This window comes from Topomyia yanbarensis, chromosome 3 (genome assembly GCF_030247195.1).
Source record: "Topomyia yanbarensis strain Yona2022 chromosome 3, ASM3024719v1, whole genome shotgun sequence".
Classification (NCBI taxonomy): Eukaryota; Metazoa; Arthropoda; class Insecta; order Diptera; family Culicidae; genus Topomyia; species Topomyia yanbarensis.
This window is the reverse complement of record NC_080672.1, coordinates 128098906-128118058: the sequence shown is the minus strand read 5'-3', so window position 1 is coordinate 128118058 and position 19153 is coordinate 128098906. Positions and strand designations below refer to the sequence as shown.

The 19153-nt window shown below is 35.7% G+C and overlaps 1 protein-coding gene across 5 annotated transcripts in view; it reads right to left on the bottom strand.

Moving 5' to 3' along the window:
• The window catches only part of LOC131692092 (Ig-like and fibronectin type-III domain-containing protein 1), a 372057-nt gene that overhangs the window by 18224 nt on the left and 334680 nt on the right, over nucleotides 1-19153 (bottom strand). The window lies entirely within an intron of this gene.

Genomic DNA, 19153 nt, shown 5'->3' with positions numbered 1-19153 from the left:
TGAACTAAGTTAGTGTCAGATTCTGATGAGACGAGGTCGAAATTCAGTTTTTACGTCAAATGATTACCTGAACCGGAAAATACTTTCCGAATGGCCTAAGGTTGCTTGGATAGAGCAGTCGATGATCAACGGTTCCAGTTTGACGCTTCAATTGCACCGTGCGGAGAGAAAGTTTCCTTCTACTTTTTAATCACTCGAATGATCTTAAAATAATCTAGTAGTTTTATTTTTTGCTCACTCGAGAATGGACGGGACACTTTCATTGCTCGCAAGAAAAGTAAAAATCGCATCTCGAACCATTTGTTTTTCATTTTCAAAACAGATTTCTTCACCTATGAAGCATTCTGCTTGCACAGGAAATGAAGCAAACCATCTTGGTGTGGCGAAGGCAACAAAACCGAAGCTTCAATAGTAAATGAAGAGGAATCGGTTTCTTTTTTGTTTCATTTTTACTCTTAGCTCTTTTCGAATGTTTCATGTTCCTATGACAATCCGTATATGCAAGCTCGTTTCAATTCACACCTAACAATTTTTGATTCTCATTTTTGTTATAAAATGAAATCAAAGCAATGAGCATCATCCAATACAACTAAAAGACCATAAACAATGGAAATATCCACACCTATCATGATTCAGTCTTTCAATACTATCGCTAGCTCATAAATCCACAAAATCGAACAACGACAAGTACATATCATTAGTAGTGTGCTTCCGTTTCCCCAGCACACAGTTCAATATCGAAGGTACCAATATCATTCTCAATCTAAAAGCGAAAATGAATGTGTGGAGGAAATAATGAAAACGCTCTCTACTGAATTTTCCCGCATGATAAGTCTTAGGCCGTTATTTCATTTTCGGTTTCGCAGTCCTAGTTATCAGGAAAGTAGCATCGGTTTTTCGTCATTTTCGTCTGATTTTGGCAAATGAAAGACATTTTTCGACTCTAATCACTAGTACCTTACTCCAGACAAACCTGCCTAGAGACCGTGTGGCATGCGGCAGCAGAAGCCAAGAATTGATCCACTGGGTTCTTGGTCCCCTGCCGTAAGAAATCCTTTTCTTCATTTCGTGCATCTTTTAGACTACCTAATTTTTTGAAATAAATCAGGAAATTATTTTTTATCACTCTTTCTATATATTCGTAACAGAATTGCTTGTTTCTCTTTCTCGTAGTTAAACCATTAATAAAAGACACGAGCGTGAAATTGCTAGTATGTTTGTCATGCAAAGTAAGGTTTCACCTGCAGGTAATTTATATTTTGGGCCACTTAACCCTTTATAAGGCCCAGAGTTTGGGGCTATTAATGGATGTTATATTAATAGAAACACGGTTTTTTGACTTAGTTTAGAATATATTTACATTTATTTCGTAAAAAAATAATGTTTTGAAAATATACTTGGTACCGCCGTTAGAAAACGTCAGTCTTCGTAATGTTTTATGAATTTTCAACGAGATTTGTAGAAATATAAAGACAAATCGAGCTGTATTGGAAATTCAGAAAGAAATTAAGGTGAGTTACTGGTTATTACCTGCTTAACCCCTGGATTCTGAGGATAGGTTGAAAAATGAGACCACAGATTACAGACGTTTATTTATTCATTTAATTTTTTTCTTTGTGATTTTTCCACTCATAAAACAAATTTTCGGAATAAAAATAATTGTTTTTACAAATTTGCATCACCAACTTATAGGGTCCAGAGTATTTTTTTCAAAATCGAGCTAATTTTATTACCCAAAAGGAAATCGCCGTATTTTTTTCAAAAAATTCTTCACCAATCTGACACTTTTCACTGTATCTTAATAAAAAGTAGTAAAAAGAGTTGCCAGACTCCTAACAAGAAGATTTCATAAGAATGGAACACTTCATATTTCTGCTTTGTGAATGAAACGAAAAGTGGCCTTATACTTTCCACTTCTTTATAAAGGGTTAAAGGAATACTACACGTGCGTGTAAAGTAACTGGGAGCAAGTGTATACCTGATCAGAATGAAATAACGAGATTATAACAGAATGCAATTTTCGTAACGTACTGTGTTATAAATTTGGTCGCGCTAGTAGATAAAATAATAGAAAATTATAAGAAGTTATAGGGCGAGATATAGTTTTGAAATCTTTTTGTTGCGTGTTTCTGATCGGGTACTCAATACTCATCCCAAGTAACCATTTGGGGCTACAGTCTTGTGTGGTTAGTTGCACGATCTATTGGGTTACTATTCCAGAGCCCAGTAACCTTAAGACGGCATGCACAAGAAAGTGAAACAGGTGTAGTGGCGCAACAGTAATCACCATCAAGACCATCCTATGATGGTGTTTTAACTTTGATTCGATTGTTGTGGCTTTCTCCCTTTTGTAACCACCAGGGCCGGCGTTTCACTTTTAACACGAGTGGGTAGCAAGCATAGAGTGAGGGTAATAGAATAGGGATTTGTCTCATTTTCGCAATACACACGCTTGCATTACATTTACAGTGTGTTTGTGTAAATGAAGTTGTTGTGCATCGATATTTTCAAATACGTGGCAGATTTCAAATTTATGAAAATGTCCAAAATTTCGAGTGGGTAATTACCCACTAGATTATTTTCGAGTAGGTAGTACTACCCACGCTATCCGCCGGCCCTGGTAACCATACAAGGCACCCGTATGCCAGTATTGATCTAACAATTGTTGTGTGTATACAGTGAAAACCCGTTTTTATCATCCCCCAGTTTTGTCATCTTTTCGATCAGATATCGTCAGCCAGCCAGGATTATGAGGCTATGTCTACAGACTAATGTTGAATATTTTTACAGCTTCGGTTTATAAAAGGAAACAAATAAATATGGTTTGTCACTGCCCCAATTTTGTCAATCAAAAATACACCAAAGGGACTGACAAAAACGGGTCTTCAGCGTATACTGAATTTACGTGGGTTTGAGTCCTCGAACTACCTTCTACATTGGCCGAAGGCCATTCAAGCTTTCTTAATTCTGAAATCGATGTGAGGTGACCGATTTAGTTTTGAGTCAATAATTACCCCAACGTATTTAATGTGATCTACGACAATAACTTCAGAGTCCAAGAACTGAACGGACGAGCTCCCCTTTATTGCGTGAAAAGCACAATTTATGTTTTATTTGGATTAACTGATAGTGCAACATGAAGACGCCATTGCTCAACAGCACATACGGCTTACTGCATCAACTCAAAAAATGTGCTAATGTGTACCGGCGATCATTATATGGTAATCATTGCCGAAACCATATGTTTGAAATTCGAGCTCATTAAGTTTTTTCAACAAGCCATCGGCGACAAGGTTTCACAGAACTGGTGACAGAACACCATATCGAGGACATCCGCAGACATTCAGTTTCTTTGTCTTCACTTGTCTTACCGATAAACTTTTTGAGTCGAACAAGTTCGGTATTCCATCAAGGGATTCCTCTAAAACCACGCATAACTCGAAACGGAGAAGCTTCTTGATATTCTGCTACTATAAGTTAGTTTGTTATACCACCAAACCTAGTCGCGAAGCCTTCATGGTAGAGGTTCCAGTTCGTAGATTTGGGTTTTCGATAGGTGATGCTATCTATCGAGATTTTAAATGATCTCCGGGTGAAAACGTCACCAGAGCTGGCAACCCTAGTACTATACATTCAGTTGTGGGACGTGACCTTATATTTCAACAAACTTCTCTGACGATTCTTAGAGAGTAGCGCTTCTGTTTGATCGGAGCTCGAATGTTTTGGATTATGAGACCAGCGCGTAGAGAGTGTAGTGCAAAAGGAATTCCAATAATAAAACAAAGTCGCTAAACGAGTTCATGAAAATGAATACTCGTGCACTTCAAATTTTTATCGAAAAGGAAAAAGTGAAAGGCAACAATATTCCACCTCTGTACAATATACAGCCTTTCACCCACCAAGTATACATATGTTAGAATCGCAATTTATAAGAATAAACCGACACAGCGAGTGGAGAAGCAGAACTGTTTAAATCGTGAAAGTGGGAGTTGAATCGAAGCCAAATTTCGTTTTGTTGAATTAATAGAATAAAAGGAGCAATGTTAATTTGCTGGTTACACACGAATTATTCACTTGGAGACAGAGTCGTATCCAGGGGGAGGGTCGTGACTCACTCCGAAAATTTTCAACTATTTGAGAAATTTTAAATTAGTTTCAACTTTAAAATGGTTTCAAACTCAATATAAGTTCACATCAAACTTTTCAGTGGTTTTCATTAATTCAGATTTTTGCGTATTACAATTGTACAATACTCATCTCAAAATCGGAATTTCAGACCCCCTCCGAAAAAAAATTCTGGATCCGCCCCTGCATGGAAACGTTTGACAAATCTGCCCAGTATCTAATTTACTCATTTTGTTCAATAACGAATCCATAAACTACAAAAAACTGCTAGGCACACGGGAATCAGGAATCAGGAATAATGATAGGCACACGGGGCAGTGGTTTATAGTTTCGAGCAGCTTTTTTCTAGAAAGTGAAAATTTGAAGAACAACAGTTTAGTCTGTGCACGATCGCCTTCAAGCTTACTCCACTGGAAGCAACACTGTTTGTTTTCCATTTTCATCCATTCATAGCCTAAGGGGTACTTCATTTGTGTTGTGTGCCAAAAAGCTCATACCATTACATTATACAGTGGCCCAGTTAGATGCCATCTAGTTTGACAGACTAACTGGATGAAGTTTTTGAACTTTGAGGCTACTGGCTGATAGAAGAGTATGACGAAAATGCACCCAAACTCAACTCGTCGTTCTTGGGTTAACAAATTGATGAATGCGATTGCCAGACTGGTATGGTGTACAAAGTTTAAATGATTTATAAAAGCATCCGCAACGAATTGTGTTTGAATAGATTAGGATATTTCGAAACTCGTGCTGGTGACTATCAAATGCCATAGTCATCAGCACGAGTTCCGAAACATAAAAAAATACAAAAGAACTCATGGATAGGATTAGCCAACTGACTTCCAATGTGGTTGGTTATGTTTGGAATTAGATTGGCGAAGTTGTAGAAAAAATATGGAATAATAAAAAAACATTCAGAGCAACGCGTGTAATAGAGCGGCAGTTCTCAACCTAACGTATATGCAGAGCCGTAGCGTGCGGTTGGCCAGGTTGGCCCCCGCCAAGGGCGTCAGCCTCAAAGGAGCGCTGAAATCATACCGGCTTTTTAATTTTTGTGAGGATAAATCATGAAATTAGTCAAGATAATGTGCCATGCCCAAGTGAACTGAACAATGAAAAAGAAGAGAATGTAAATACCAAAGGGTTGCAAAACTAATGCAATTTTTGCTCAAGGAGAAACTGAGTCAAACTGTCGATGAACCACAGAAAACTGAATAATTTTTTTTCTCCCTATTATTTTGAAGAAAAATAAACGAATTTTACAGTAAAATATGAGATTTTTCGGTTTTCACAACGCCATTTTCCGAAACTCGAACTTTTTTCTATTTTTTGTAGTTTATCGACTGACTATAAGGCTAAGCTTTACAAAACTTTTTTAAACTTCCCGTATCAGACAATTTTGTTGAGAGTTGTCGTGTTCGCTGCGGCGCTCCTCGACGTGACAATGGTTGGACCTCTACTCTTGGCTCCGCGTGACTGAAAATATTTTTTTCGTACACAACAAATGTATAAATAAATCATAACATTACAAAATAGATCCATTGTTACCTTGCCTTCAAAATCGTAAACCAAAATAACCTTAGGTTTGAACACTTTACACCGGACTTCACCAAGGGCACCAGAAGGCCACGCTACGACTCTGCGAATATGTACATGTAGAAATAACTTTTGTGTTGTCAGGTGAGAATCCTGGTGTCAGCGACGAAAATGTATAATGATGATTAACAAATCAATATTAAATCAGAACAACAGAATCATATCAAAAGTACAATTTCTGTACCTCAATTTATCTTAGCCTATCTAAACACGTTAGTTAGAGTAGTGTCTACTGTGTCTGTTCAATGAATTGACTCAAATGGTAGGAAGAAACCGGGAGTGGTCCATTCGACTTTTTATTTCTCTCCAACATAAGTATTCTTCAATATAGAAGCCTGGTCTGTTATTGTATTGCTTTTTATAAATAAAAATTTGCGGTCTAGTTAAGCACAATCTATCTATTGGAGATCTAGTAATCAATAAAATCACATTTGAAATGAATAGAAGTTTGTCTACTCTAGAAGAATCACAAACGAAACAGTGTTAACTTGAAGAATATTTTTAATATTGAATATTGAATTTTAAATTGATTTGTTTAACCGTAATATTGGATCATTTGGAAAATTACGACAGTTAACTGATTTCGCTGTTGGGATCCAATATTGCATAAATTTTTAATCAGAGGCCTGCATGAAAATTTTCATTAATTCCGGAATCCAAAGCTGATTGTAACCCCCACATTGCAAACAATTTGTAGATCACCCTTCAAAAATTCTCAAAAAATTTTTGAACAAGAAAGTGCTCCGTGGACAATGACTTTCCACAATAGATAAACATCATTTTTAATTTTTATTTATCGGAATGTGCTGAATTGATAAAGAAATCTGGTAATCAAAAGAAAAATAACTTCGATCGATAGTAAGTCTTTCGAAATTGAATCTGTATGGTTCTTTGTTGAAAGCATTTGCACTAAACAATGAACTTAAAATTGCAAAAAATAACGGAAGATATAATTGAATGGCTAGCGTGCAAAAGGGGCTAACCCACATATTGCATTTTTTTTTTCCAGGAAATGGAAAAAACTTCCGCATTTCCAAAATAACATTGTTTTTATTGTAAAAACTACAAGGGGCAGCCCTATGGGGTTTCACGAATTGTAGACGTAGAACTGTACTACTTAATGTAAAATATTTATTTTCTTAGTACAGTTAGAGTAATAATAAATCAAATATATTTTTTACGTATAGTTTAAGCACAACCAATCTACATCGAATGTTACCAAACCTTCTTGGTTATCAGGTCATTTCATTTGAAGAAAGAAGACAGAAAACAGCGACGGAACTAATGTCTGGAACTAAATCTTTACAGCACAAGATCACCTTTTAAAAATTGTAAAAACTTTTCGATTGTGTATGGTAAAAAACCCGGACCGGCGAAGAAAAATCAAATTTTAGGCAATATAATCACATTTCATGTATAGACCAAGGTCTCTAGTTATATTTTGCCATTATTGTAACTTTCCTAAAGTACGCATACAAATGTAGCGAATGAAGTGATGTTAATCATATATCGAAACTATAAATATACAAGAATCGAAAACAATTTTATATATGCACTTAGATGCGTTTTGCAACATTTTTTCAAGTGGCAGTGTATTCATTCATAATTAGGTTTTATAGTATGTACCTAATAGCAGAATCAAAATAGGATAATCTGAGTGGAAATGAATCAATGAATTGATCCAACGTAAATAATAAACATTCGTTGTGCTTTCCATCGATCCGCGTAAATTTGTTGCTAAGAAAGCTTTCGTCTTTACGGAACGAAAGCACAGATTGCTATCATGCAGGTTACGCATGCAACTGCTAACAAACAGGGATGCCACATTGAAATATGTGTTTCGATCGAAAATATCTTTTTACCATCTGTGATAACTGAAACGAAATAGGAAAAATATCTGTGATTAATTTCCGAAAAATCTGTGGAAAATCACAATATTTCCAAAAATTTTAAATTTTCCTAAAAATGCCAAAAATCTGTCATCTGTAGAAAAGAATCTGTGATCAAAAATTGTGAAAAAAAAATCTGTGATGTTACAGAAAAATCGGTGAATATGGTAACCCTACTAACAAATTAGATACACATACAGATACCCACACATTCGTCTCAAACATTGAACCCAAGCGCACAAGGCAAAATGAGACAACGCTGATGATGATGGATAGAACGAAAGAGACAACTAGTACCACAACACTATGTTAACTGTATTTGCAAATGGAGCTCGAATGTACAAGCGATTTTGTGTACGAATGATTGTGTTCGAAATTGTACATAAAAGTGTGCTGGAAACGAGCACAATACAAAAGAAGGCATAGTGTTTGAACGGACAAGCTCAGCCGTGCTAGGTACACAAATCTGTCGTGCCGGACTTGGGAAGCGCTATCTTCTGTGTATAAATTCGCGATGTTTTGACTAGGTTGTACATTATTTAAATTTTTAATGCCATGATATCAAAAATCTTTGAGTTTATCTATTGGAATCTATTCTTAGAAGTATTTCGGGGCGATAGGTGCAAAAAATTTGAAAATGTATCGTGAGATATCTGAATTATATGCGTATAAAATTGGACTACTTACCGTTACATACCATTTTTGTAGAATTTGCAAAGTGCACCCCCATATCGAAAACAAAGACGTAGTCCTACGTCAAAATACATGATTTTATTAGTAGTTCATTTACCCAAGTAAAAATAAGATCATTACATGTACTACTTTTCAATATAAGAGCATTTATTGATTGCGAATCGATTGACTACTTTTTCTTAAAACCTCGGAAAACGAACGAGAAAACTCGAATTTCCATAAGACTCAATGTCGTCGCTGTTGTGCTATCTTATAACAAACGCCATTTTGGGATGAACTGAGTTAGATATGCCATGTTACTAAGTTTTAAAATCTCCATAAAGTCGAGTTTTCAGAATTTTGAAATTCTGCTGGGTTACTGAGATATAGCGAAACACGATTATGACAAGTGCCAATTTCTCGAGTGATCGAGTTGTGCTATCTTATGACAAAGAAAAAAGAGACAACATTCTTATTATTCTTGTTGGCTTGCTATAAGCCGAAAAGCTTGTAGCAAGCCAACAGATGTCTCTGATGACATAGGTAATTCCTATGCAGATCAACCATAAGCATTAGCTAGGTTCTTGTCTCGGGAGCAAAACATTTCCTACCATAGTTTTTTTCTGGGAAATGTTGGCTTATATATTCATGATTATTGAACAAATTTCCTTTTGAGATTTCCACTTGTTTTGGAAAGTATACCGAAATGTAGTGATGGATTATGCAAGAAGAACATTTGTTTCGTCTAGTCACCTGTCAACAATAACATTGTTTGATATACATTGTCTCTAAATTGTCAATGAAACCAATTTTTGTTCATTGTTTTTCCTGAATAAAGGAGGAAAATTGGAAAAACTTTGTGTTCCGATACCATCATTTTGTAACCTGATATTGCTGCTATCGCATAGAAAAGTATGATATTGGACATAGTGATCTATAACGCATAATTTTACGAATCAGTTATAGTTCATTTTTATATGAAATCTTCTGTACACATTTGTGACACGTCATACATATTTTATCATCAATACACACTTATGACACGTATGTGAGCGACTTTGGTTTAAATTTTAAGCAAAAACTGTAAATATAGTCAACCGATCTTCGCACAAATCGAGAGTTTACTTCAGAAAAGATAGAAGCATCGAATGCCTTCTCCGAAAAGCTTCTAAAATTTATAAATTTTAGGGTATTCAATCTCAAACATTAAAAATCGTTTTTCTCGAAAAGTGCTAAATGGCGCTTGTCATAAGATAGCACAACAGCGACGATGTGGGGTTAGCCCCTTTTGGACGCCAGCTAATACTGAGGTTACCTCCATGGTCAAACTTTGACTGCTAATAGCAAAAAATCTAAGAATTTTTTTCAAAATTCTTAAATAGCAGTAAGTACACGTGGATTACTTAGAACTATTAAAAAATGCAAAAATCTCGACAAACATATGATTGCGGCTTAAAAGTCAACTGTCAAAATTCACTTTGAAAGGAAATTCCAGACAAACCGTTACTGGCTAAACACAGTTCATAGCAGTTAATGCAAGGTACCATTCATAAATTACGTAACGCTTTTAGGGGGGGAGGGGGCTCGACAAGTTGTGACATGTTACGTAAGATGTTTTTACTGAAGAAAAAAATTCTTTTCAAGGAATTTGTTACGTAATACGGGAGGGGGGATGAAGAAAAGAGTGACAATTTGTTACATGAAGGGAGGGGAGAGTCTATTTTGGGCAATTTTTGCGTTACGTAATTTATGAATTGTCCCCAAGAGAAAACTTTTTTTTGTTTACTGTGATTGGCGAGTAACAGTTTGTCTGGAATTTCCTTTCAAAGAAAATTTTGACAGTTGGCTTTTAAGCCGTAATCATATGTTTGTCGAGAAATGTCGATTTCGGATAAAATGTGGGTTAGCCCCTTTTGGACGCCAGCCTTTCAATTGTAAAATCATATAGAGCGAGACAATACCTCACTAACCCCTTATGAGTTCATGCGAGCATGTTTCTAATTTCGTAAAAAGAAATAATAACTTTTACATTTTGCAACTGATTTTGATCATAAATAGGTGTGAAATTGAATATTCTCTCTAAATTTTGATGAAAACAATGAAGCTTATTTAGAAAAATGTTGATAAATTTTCGTAATTTTCATGAAAAAATCGAAAAAATTTGGTTGTTTTCATATTGTTGTCCCACACGGTTTTGGGGTATTTTTGACAAAAGAACATAACATAGCAGACCATTGCACAGTGGTCGCAATGGTACCAAAACGTGCGTTTAATTAATGGTGCTCTAGGAGTTGATTTTAGCGATTTGGTGTGTTAGAAACACTTTTTCAGAATGGAAGCCTCCTTCTTTTGGTGTATACTGAATTGTGATTAATCCACCTAAAAGTGAGATAGAAAATTTATTTCCACTAACTTTTAAGATAGAGGCAGGATGTCAATGACAAAGTTATAGTAAATTCTACTGCGAGAAAACTTGTTGAACATGCTAACTCTCCAAAATGTAATGGTGTTGAGATAAAGCACGTTGTTTGTGGGAGGCACCCAAAAAATCATTTTTTCATTATAACTTTTTTCTGAGATTTTTGCAATTCTTCAGATGTTCTATGAAGTTGTTGAAATTAAGAAATTGCAGATATTTGTCGAAGACGTCAACATTTTTTATTTCAAAACTTAAGAGTTATTAAATAAAGTGGGTTAAAAATACCGCCATTTTGAATGAAAATTACTAAGAGATGTGGAAATATGTGGAAGACATTTAGATTCTGTGAGAAAGACAGTGACAAGTACTATAAGAAAAAATACTACTTAGAACGGGCATCCACCGGCCTGTATACAAAAAATACTTTCCGGCAATGTATGTTTTGCATTTTGTAACAAAATAAGTACGACTTTTTCAGTATAAATTTTTTAGCGATTTTTTTTCTATGTGTCGAATATTCTAAAAAATCATTGAGAGTAATAAATACACATATAAATCGTGAACTTTGAATTTCTGTTATCTGAAACTATTCATAAGTTAACAGGATTTGAAAAGTGAACACTAGAGACGTCTTAAAAGGTTGACTGTATTTTGATGAGTATGAACCATAGCAAAGAGTATTAGATATCATTTTCACGAAACGACTATGTAGTCAGAGTTGCTACTTAGGATGCGACTTGCCAGAAAATCTTTAGAAACATATTTTCATCTATATATTACATCTCTGTCAAATTTTAACCCTCAAAAAGGCAAGGGGTCTCAGAGGCTCAGCTAGTTACAGTTCCCTAGTTTCAATGAATTTGTAATTCGAAATACAAATGATCGAGCGTTTTCGGGCTTTCGATTCACTCATTGGTAAAACGACAAAAAAGAGGCTCTTGGTTTCATTGGGTATTAGAAACGATGTTTTATGAAGTCACAATTTTCGCTTGCCTTTTTGAGGGTTAATTTCAAATATTTAATCATTCAATGCGTGCTTGCAAAAGAATTATTGACAATTCCGGCCACGTATTCGTTTCATGAAAACGGCATATAGGGTAGACGAGCCCTTATCCATCTCATTAGTCGGGATGTCACAATATTTCGTTGATAACTCGACTTAGAGTGACTGGATTGCGCTTAAGTATCACCTTTCCTTCCTGAATCTTTCCTTCGTTCCTAAGAAGCAGTACAGTTAGACTTTTTGAGCTAATGCGTTGAATAGAGATAGCAAATACTCCTCTAACTAATGAGTTCCAATGGGTGGGATGAATAGAGGAGCTAAGATGAATTACGGCGCAGTAACCCCCCCCCCCCTTTGTAATGGTTTTTATTCTTGTAAAGACAGCCAAAAATTTTTGCGCATTTTTAGTTGATCACTTTTGTTGTTGTGCTAGTTTAGGAATAATTCGTAAGTTGGAGACTACAGAGCTGAGAGTTTTGGATTCATATGTGTACTTTGACATTTCCAAAGATTTTTTAGAATATTCGTAGAATAGAATAACACATAGAAACAATTGCTATAAAAAGTTATGCTTAAAATGTCGTAATTATTTTGTTACAAAATGAAAAACATGCATTGCCGGAAAGTATATTTTATATACAGGCCGGTGGATGCCCGTTGTGAGCAGTATTTTTACTTATAGTACTTCTCACTGTCTTTCTCACAGAATCTAAATGTCTTCCACATATTTCCACATCTCTTAGTAATTGTCATTCAAAATGGCGGTATTTTTAACCCACTTTATTTAATAACTTTTAAGTTTTGAAATAAAAAATGTTGACGTCTTCGACAAATATCTGCAATTTCTTAATTTCGACAACTTCATAGAACATCTGAAGAATTGAAAAAATCTCAGAAAAAAGTTATAATGAAAAAATGATTTTTTGGGTGCCTCCCACAAACAACGTGCTTTATCTCAACACCATTACATTTTGGAGAGTTAGCATGTTCAACAAGTTTTCTCGCAGTAGAATTTACTATAACTTTGTCATTGACATCCTGCCTCTATCTTAAAAGTTAGTGGAAATAAATTTTCTATCTCACTTTTAGGTGGATTAATCACAATTCAGTATACATCAAAAGAAGGGGGCTTCCATTCTGAAAAAGTGTTTCTAACACACCAAATCGCTAAAATCAACTCCTAGAGCACCATTAATTAAACGCACGTTTTGGTACCATTGCGACCACTGTGCATTGGAAAGGTAATTACTTCTTCTTTTCAGAACACCCAATTTAAAATTGAAAAATTACCGCGTAGAAATTTGTTTAGTGCCGAAATTTTCGGAAATTTTTTGCTGTAAATCAAGATTTTTAGGGTATGCAAATTTTTTCGTACATTATTTCGTGTTGTATTTGATGAGATTTACAACCTATAATATATCACTTAAAAGTACAAAGACACTGCAGCACCGTATATTACAGTACCCATTTGAAAACGTTGGTTGAAGCAGCGTCTGCCATCTTTGTTCAACACATTGAGTCAAATAGTAGCACAACAATTGGGGCACTAAATTCAAGTTTTCGTTGCGCTCAAACACAACCATTTCACCGTTTTCAGGGCATTGTCTATTATCTTGGCTCTTAACAACGGAGCAAAGTTGTTGATGTCAATTTTTACGCATTCCATCGATTGTAGGCCGAGTATTTAATGAATTAGTGAGGCACACTCCTTAATATGGTGAAAATAGGCACGTTACCCTAGCTGCTCCCTTTGTCGGCTCTGCCCGGAATAGACTGACTCATGTTTTGCAACTTTCACGTTTTCCGATATCTATTCATTTTACAGGTTTTTCAATAGTTATAGTACACTATGTAGCAATAGAACATAATTTCAGTTAATTGCCAATTGTTTGGTGGTACAAAGACGAAAACCCATAGGTAAATAACAAAGATATTAGTGTTCAAAATAGTGATGCAAAAACGTGGCATAGTTTGATTTGAAATTTTAGAATGACGCACAGTCCCAGATAGTGCAGTAAGACATTTTCAGTGTCAAAAAACTTTGCGATTACATCTTCGCTCAGTAAGAAAAGTCTTTTTAGTGACGATTTCTCGCATAATCTATATGAAAAGGGCGTAAAGGCTAACTGTCACAATATACTTTGACAGTAAATTTCAAATGAATCGTTACACACCAATCACAAATTTGGATAGTTTATAAAAATCAAAATCGTATTCAATTACTGTTGTAGTTTGCGTTCGAGTAGAAATGGTTTGTCTCAAAATTTCATCTTGAAGGGAATTATAATAGTTGGCTTAAGGGGTTACATACTTTTTTCTATATCCGAAAATCTTTACTTCAACTAAGAATACAAATCCTTGAGAATATTGGCTCAAATTTTCATAGATATCCGAGCAATAGAATGAAACTTACAGCGCTTCGAAGCACGCCTCGTCCACCAAGAGCAGAGGTAACTTGTAGTTTCAAGCTCGAATATCTCGAAATATTGTTTTTCCAAAAATGGGTTCTCCGTTATCACGATTGCCAAAAAACTATTCAACACCCTTTACCTTCCGGCAATCGCGCTAGTGCACTGAGTGCACGCTGCTCTGAAAATCTAGCGAAATCGTGTAAGTGGGCCATAAGCGCGACTTCCGGAGGGTTAATTCATTTTCGAATCATTCGTAACTATTTTTTTCTCGTACCTTAACGATTCCTTATTTTTGAATATTTTTTTATTTGGAAATTAGAATTTTTATGGGGTTTAACTTTTTGTGCGAATAATGTCAAGAAAGTTTGTCAAGAACATTTGAATTTACGTAAAGGCATAAAGCAATGATTTCATTACATCAAACTTATAGTATTTGATAGTATTTTTCAGTGAAATAAAAAAAGCATAAGATAATGAAAATATATCGATAATTGGCGGAGTTGTGGTTTTTTCCCCGAAACCCTTTTTTATTTAAGAGGTTTGCGGTGATCACGATTGAAGACCAATAGATTAACTAAAATTCCAAAACTCATTAAATACCATTAGTATATGAGTATTCCTCGTACCGTAACGCTTAGTTGAATAAATAATATTTTTTCCTGCATTCGGGAAAGTTTTTCCTAAACAATCACGGTTTTAAACTATAAAAGTTGTATTAAAAATTCTCATCTACCAAACAAAATAAAAAGGAATCGATAAAGTACGAGAAAAATTAATTACGATTAATTGAAAAAATTGACGAAAAAAGCTTGAGTGGTTTTTCGGCAATTTTAATCACGGAAAAACCATTTATATATCTAAATTATGCGACATTTTCAAAAACCAAATGTAACATGAATTAATTTAACCTTTGCAGCCCTCTGATGAATGGAAGTACCCTCTAATCTATCAATTGAAATTGCCAACGAAGAAGTTGTAATGTATCCCTTTAAATATTTAAATGTCAAGAATTGTCTGATTGACCTTGTATAAATCGAAATGATAGAATTTAAGCCAAGTGTAGTTTACAGATAAGCGATGGGGGACTAGATTTATTCTAGAATACATTAGTTATCTTCAAGCGAAGAAAGGAAAAAGAAGACAATGGTAAGTTATTTAAGAGCTTTTATTGCATGCAAAATCCCCTTGCATGATGGAATAGAACATTAATATCGTACAAGAGTGGTCAACACTTGTCTGTCTCCATATTTTGAAGATATACTGTTCAAATAAACCCAACTAGCTTTTCGTTATTAAAGTAAGTACGAGGAAACCAATTTTCAAACCACAAAGCCTCGTATGAACCTTACACACAACTTCATTAAAATCTTAAACAACTTCTCCGGATGTTTTTGAGATCGATTTTTAGTTGTTAACAAAGTTGTAGACAATTAAATTATCTATAAAATTTTTGCTTTCTGTGTTGCTCGAATATCTAAAGCACCATCTAGATGCAGAAACGTGAACTAATTCCATTGTAAAAGCAATATTGATACGACGAAAAAAACTTGTTGTGCACTCCCCAATGGATTATTTTGATGTTGGTCGAAAATTAAATGGGGAAAGTTCATTCTTTCATATCTTGAAGTTTCAGAGATGCTGATTTTTTTGCGTAAAGTTGTTCTACCAAACACACCGTGAGCTACCATGTAGGGGTCCGTCCAGGGTATGTGATTAGCGTTGTTTACTTATGGATCCTTCGGTGATTCGCATTCGATTGTCATATAAGAAGATATAGGTTTAGTCAGTCTCATTCTTACAATGCGAACGCCGGCCGTTTGGGAATACCGGTGAACAAAATTTCTCCAAGTGTAATTCGTAGTAGATTCCACTTCTCCATATTGCGACAAAGCTCGTTTGATGTAATCTGACTTAGTGCGCGGTGCCAGGTCATGTTTACGAACGTCAACCATGTTATTTCCCATATACACGGGGATTTTGTTTCTGATATTGTTATATTCGACATTCGTATTGCATGTTGTTCTTTTTAATGAAATTTTCTACCTGAGCTAAACTTCTAAATGTAATCAAAACACAGTTTTTGACGTGATGTAGCTAAATTTACATGACTTTCGCATGATTAAGTTTCATTGTAACTTTAACTAGTTGTTCCACTTCCTGAACTGTGAGTCTAAAACGAGTTTTCTTAAAGTCGATTGTGTTATTCCGTAGCACGGGCACTTCTGCATCTCTAGGTCTGACTCATTTCACTGTGCAACTGGGGGAAACCATACAATACTGTTTGTATACTGGATAGAGAACAAAGCGTTGGCTTGCTCCACTGATAGTTTCAAGGTTTGAAAACTTTCTAAAAATCCATATCAGGCGAGTAAAAACCCAAAATAGTCGAAAGCGGACTCTCACTCTCCTCCGTTAACACTCGGCCAAACGTGGGTGAGATTCTCCTCAGGTTTTCGGTAGTCATAAAACATTTCAAAGCTCTGCTCTGTACTCTGTGAGAATTTGATCCGTTGAACGTTTTCGGATTTACACAAACACTGCTCTTGTAACAGCGAAGGTTTCAAGCTGTTGGAGAAATCTGCAATCCTCAATTGACCAGATGAGGCGAAATATTTTGAAATCGTCTACGAAAGACTGGTGAGCACTAAACACACATTGAAGTAAATCAGAAACATCAACGGTACCCAATGGCTCCCCTGGGCTATTCCTGGTGTAGTAGAAAATGTAGGTGCCTGCAAATCCCATTGTCAACCATTACTACTCTGTTTATAAGAAGGCCACTTTCTACATACTCTCTAAAATGGAATAATCTGGAAGCCATTGTGTCGGTGAAAACAGTATGGAAAATGTTTTTTAACCACATGGTTCACACTTGTTTCATGAGACGGTGCCGAGCCTTGTTAGAACTTCCATGCTTTGCACCGAAATTACGTTGCAGTTGTGGTTGCGGTTCGGTCAGTCGTAACTGCAACCTAAATTTGAATGAATGAAGCGAAGACTCAATGAAAACAAAATATTATTAATGGAGAAAAATCAGAATAAATCAAGCTTTCCTCGACATCTCAGGACACTAGGACAGTCAGTCAAAAACCAGGATATGTTCTGGGAAACCAGGTCGTATGGTCACTCTATTCAAAAATGACTTGAAAATATTGTTTCACCATATTCCAGAGGTTCTATTAAAGAAACACATACGTAACAAATCCATTTCAAAACTATATCTTGCACTGTTATTTGTTATAATTTTCTGTTATTTTAACTACTAGCGAGACCAGATTTATAACACAGCTTACTACGAAAATTGCATTCTGTTATAATCTTGTTATTGCATTCTGATCCGGTAAGGTCCATAGTAAAATAAAAAATTTGTAAAAAATAATTATGCCTCGAAAAATTTTACACAATTTTGCTCAAAAATAGCCATATAAAAATACTTCGTATTTGCGGATGCTTTTTTAAAAAAATAATTTGTTTCAAAGAAAAGCTTCAAATGTGCGTATCCTTTATTCTAGGGTTGAGTACCATGATTTAAATCAATTTTGTATGCGACTGCCTAATCTAGTCCTCTAATTTTCCCATTATTATTTCTGACAATGTGTCGAATGAAGATAATCCACGCTCATATCATCAGCAGCTTCGAATCAAAAGGATGTTAAAATGACTAGGGCGAAAAAGTGGTTCAACACCCTATGTCTGCAATCTACATACTCCGACTCTCTGAAGTCGCTCATATACATACAGTCCTTCGCTGCCGGTATAACTTTGAATCGTTAACACGAGAGGTGCGCTTTTACTTCCCAGCTGCCGCCGCGGAAAGTTTTTGTGTCCGAGTAGTACGTGGGTGACTGGTTGGCTGACTGGTACTGTTCCGTTTCTTCTTCAAACGAACTGCACATTTTGTCCAGAGGAGAAACGGCTCTATGGCAGTAATTAGCGTTCTTTTGTGCAACATTTTCCTTTCTTCAGTCGAACCCGCTTTTAAGCTCGGGATAAACGGGAATTGTTGTGTGTACTCTTTAATCATTGTTCAACCGTTTCTTTTGGCTGAGCAGCAGTAGAAAAAAAAGCTCTACAATGACCAAGCTCGTTCTTGCTGACGCTTCCTGTGCATTTTAATCGTTTGTTCAACCCATAGCTTTTTGGCGAGAAAAGGAAAGGTACTCCTCCTTTTCCGAACCAGCTGCGCTGCGACAGGTTGATGTTCATCATTCTCTAGGGAAAAAGTCAGGTGAGCTCGGTTTATTCGTACAAAAGTTTTGCTAGTTTTATTTTATTTTTTGCTTGTGCCGGATCGGATTCTGAATCGCGTGAACTTTGGACTTTGAAAAGTTGTTCCTCGCTCGCTGGACACAGGTCAAAGTTGCAATCATTTGTATTGTTCTTCAGTGATGGTCTTTGTCTTGCTGGCGAGAATATATTTCAAGCTGATAAAAAGACTAACTCGAAAGTATAGGGAAGATAGTTTTTGGATCTAAGGAATAGTAGGTAGAATTTAGGTTCATTTTATAAGTATTAAAAATTAGTAAGGTATTTAGATAATACGGCTCTTGTTTGCGAAGACGCAATAGACGTCTTCCCACTATATGGCCTTTAATATTTTTGCGAGACAGGAGTGCTTATCACCGCTATATGCGTTCCATTTTTCATGATGATACTGCGAAAATAATTTAATACCTTTTAATTAAAAATCCTGAGCTCGTTAGAAATGCGACATCCAGCGCAAGCTTTGAAAGCGTTTTGTGTGTTCACGCTTACCAAAAGCATTACCGGGCTTAGAAATTAGAAGCATCCGTGAGTAACTTTAATTGTTTGTCGAGTAATTTACCTGAACCTTTATTTTCGGGCAGGGTAAAGCATATTTATTCTTTGCCGACGCTCGTTCTATCTAATGCGCCGAGCGGGAAAGGTAATGAGCAAATAACATAACTCTTGGCATATTTTGCTCTATTTTCATCTCGCCGGTATTGTCGTTATGGAAAGGTAAGGTTCATCGAGCAAACAGACACCTCCGTGCGATCGTTTCATTTGGCAGAAATTC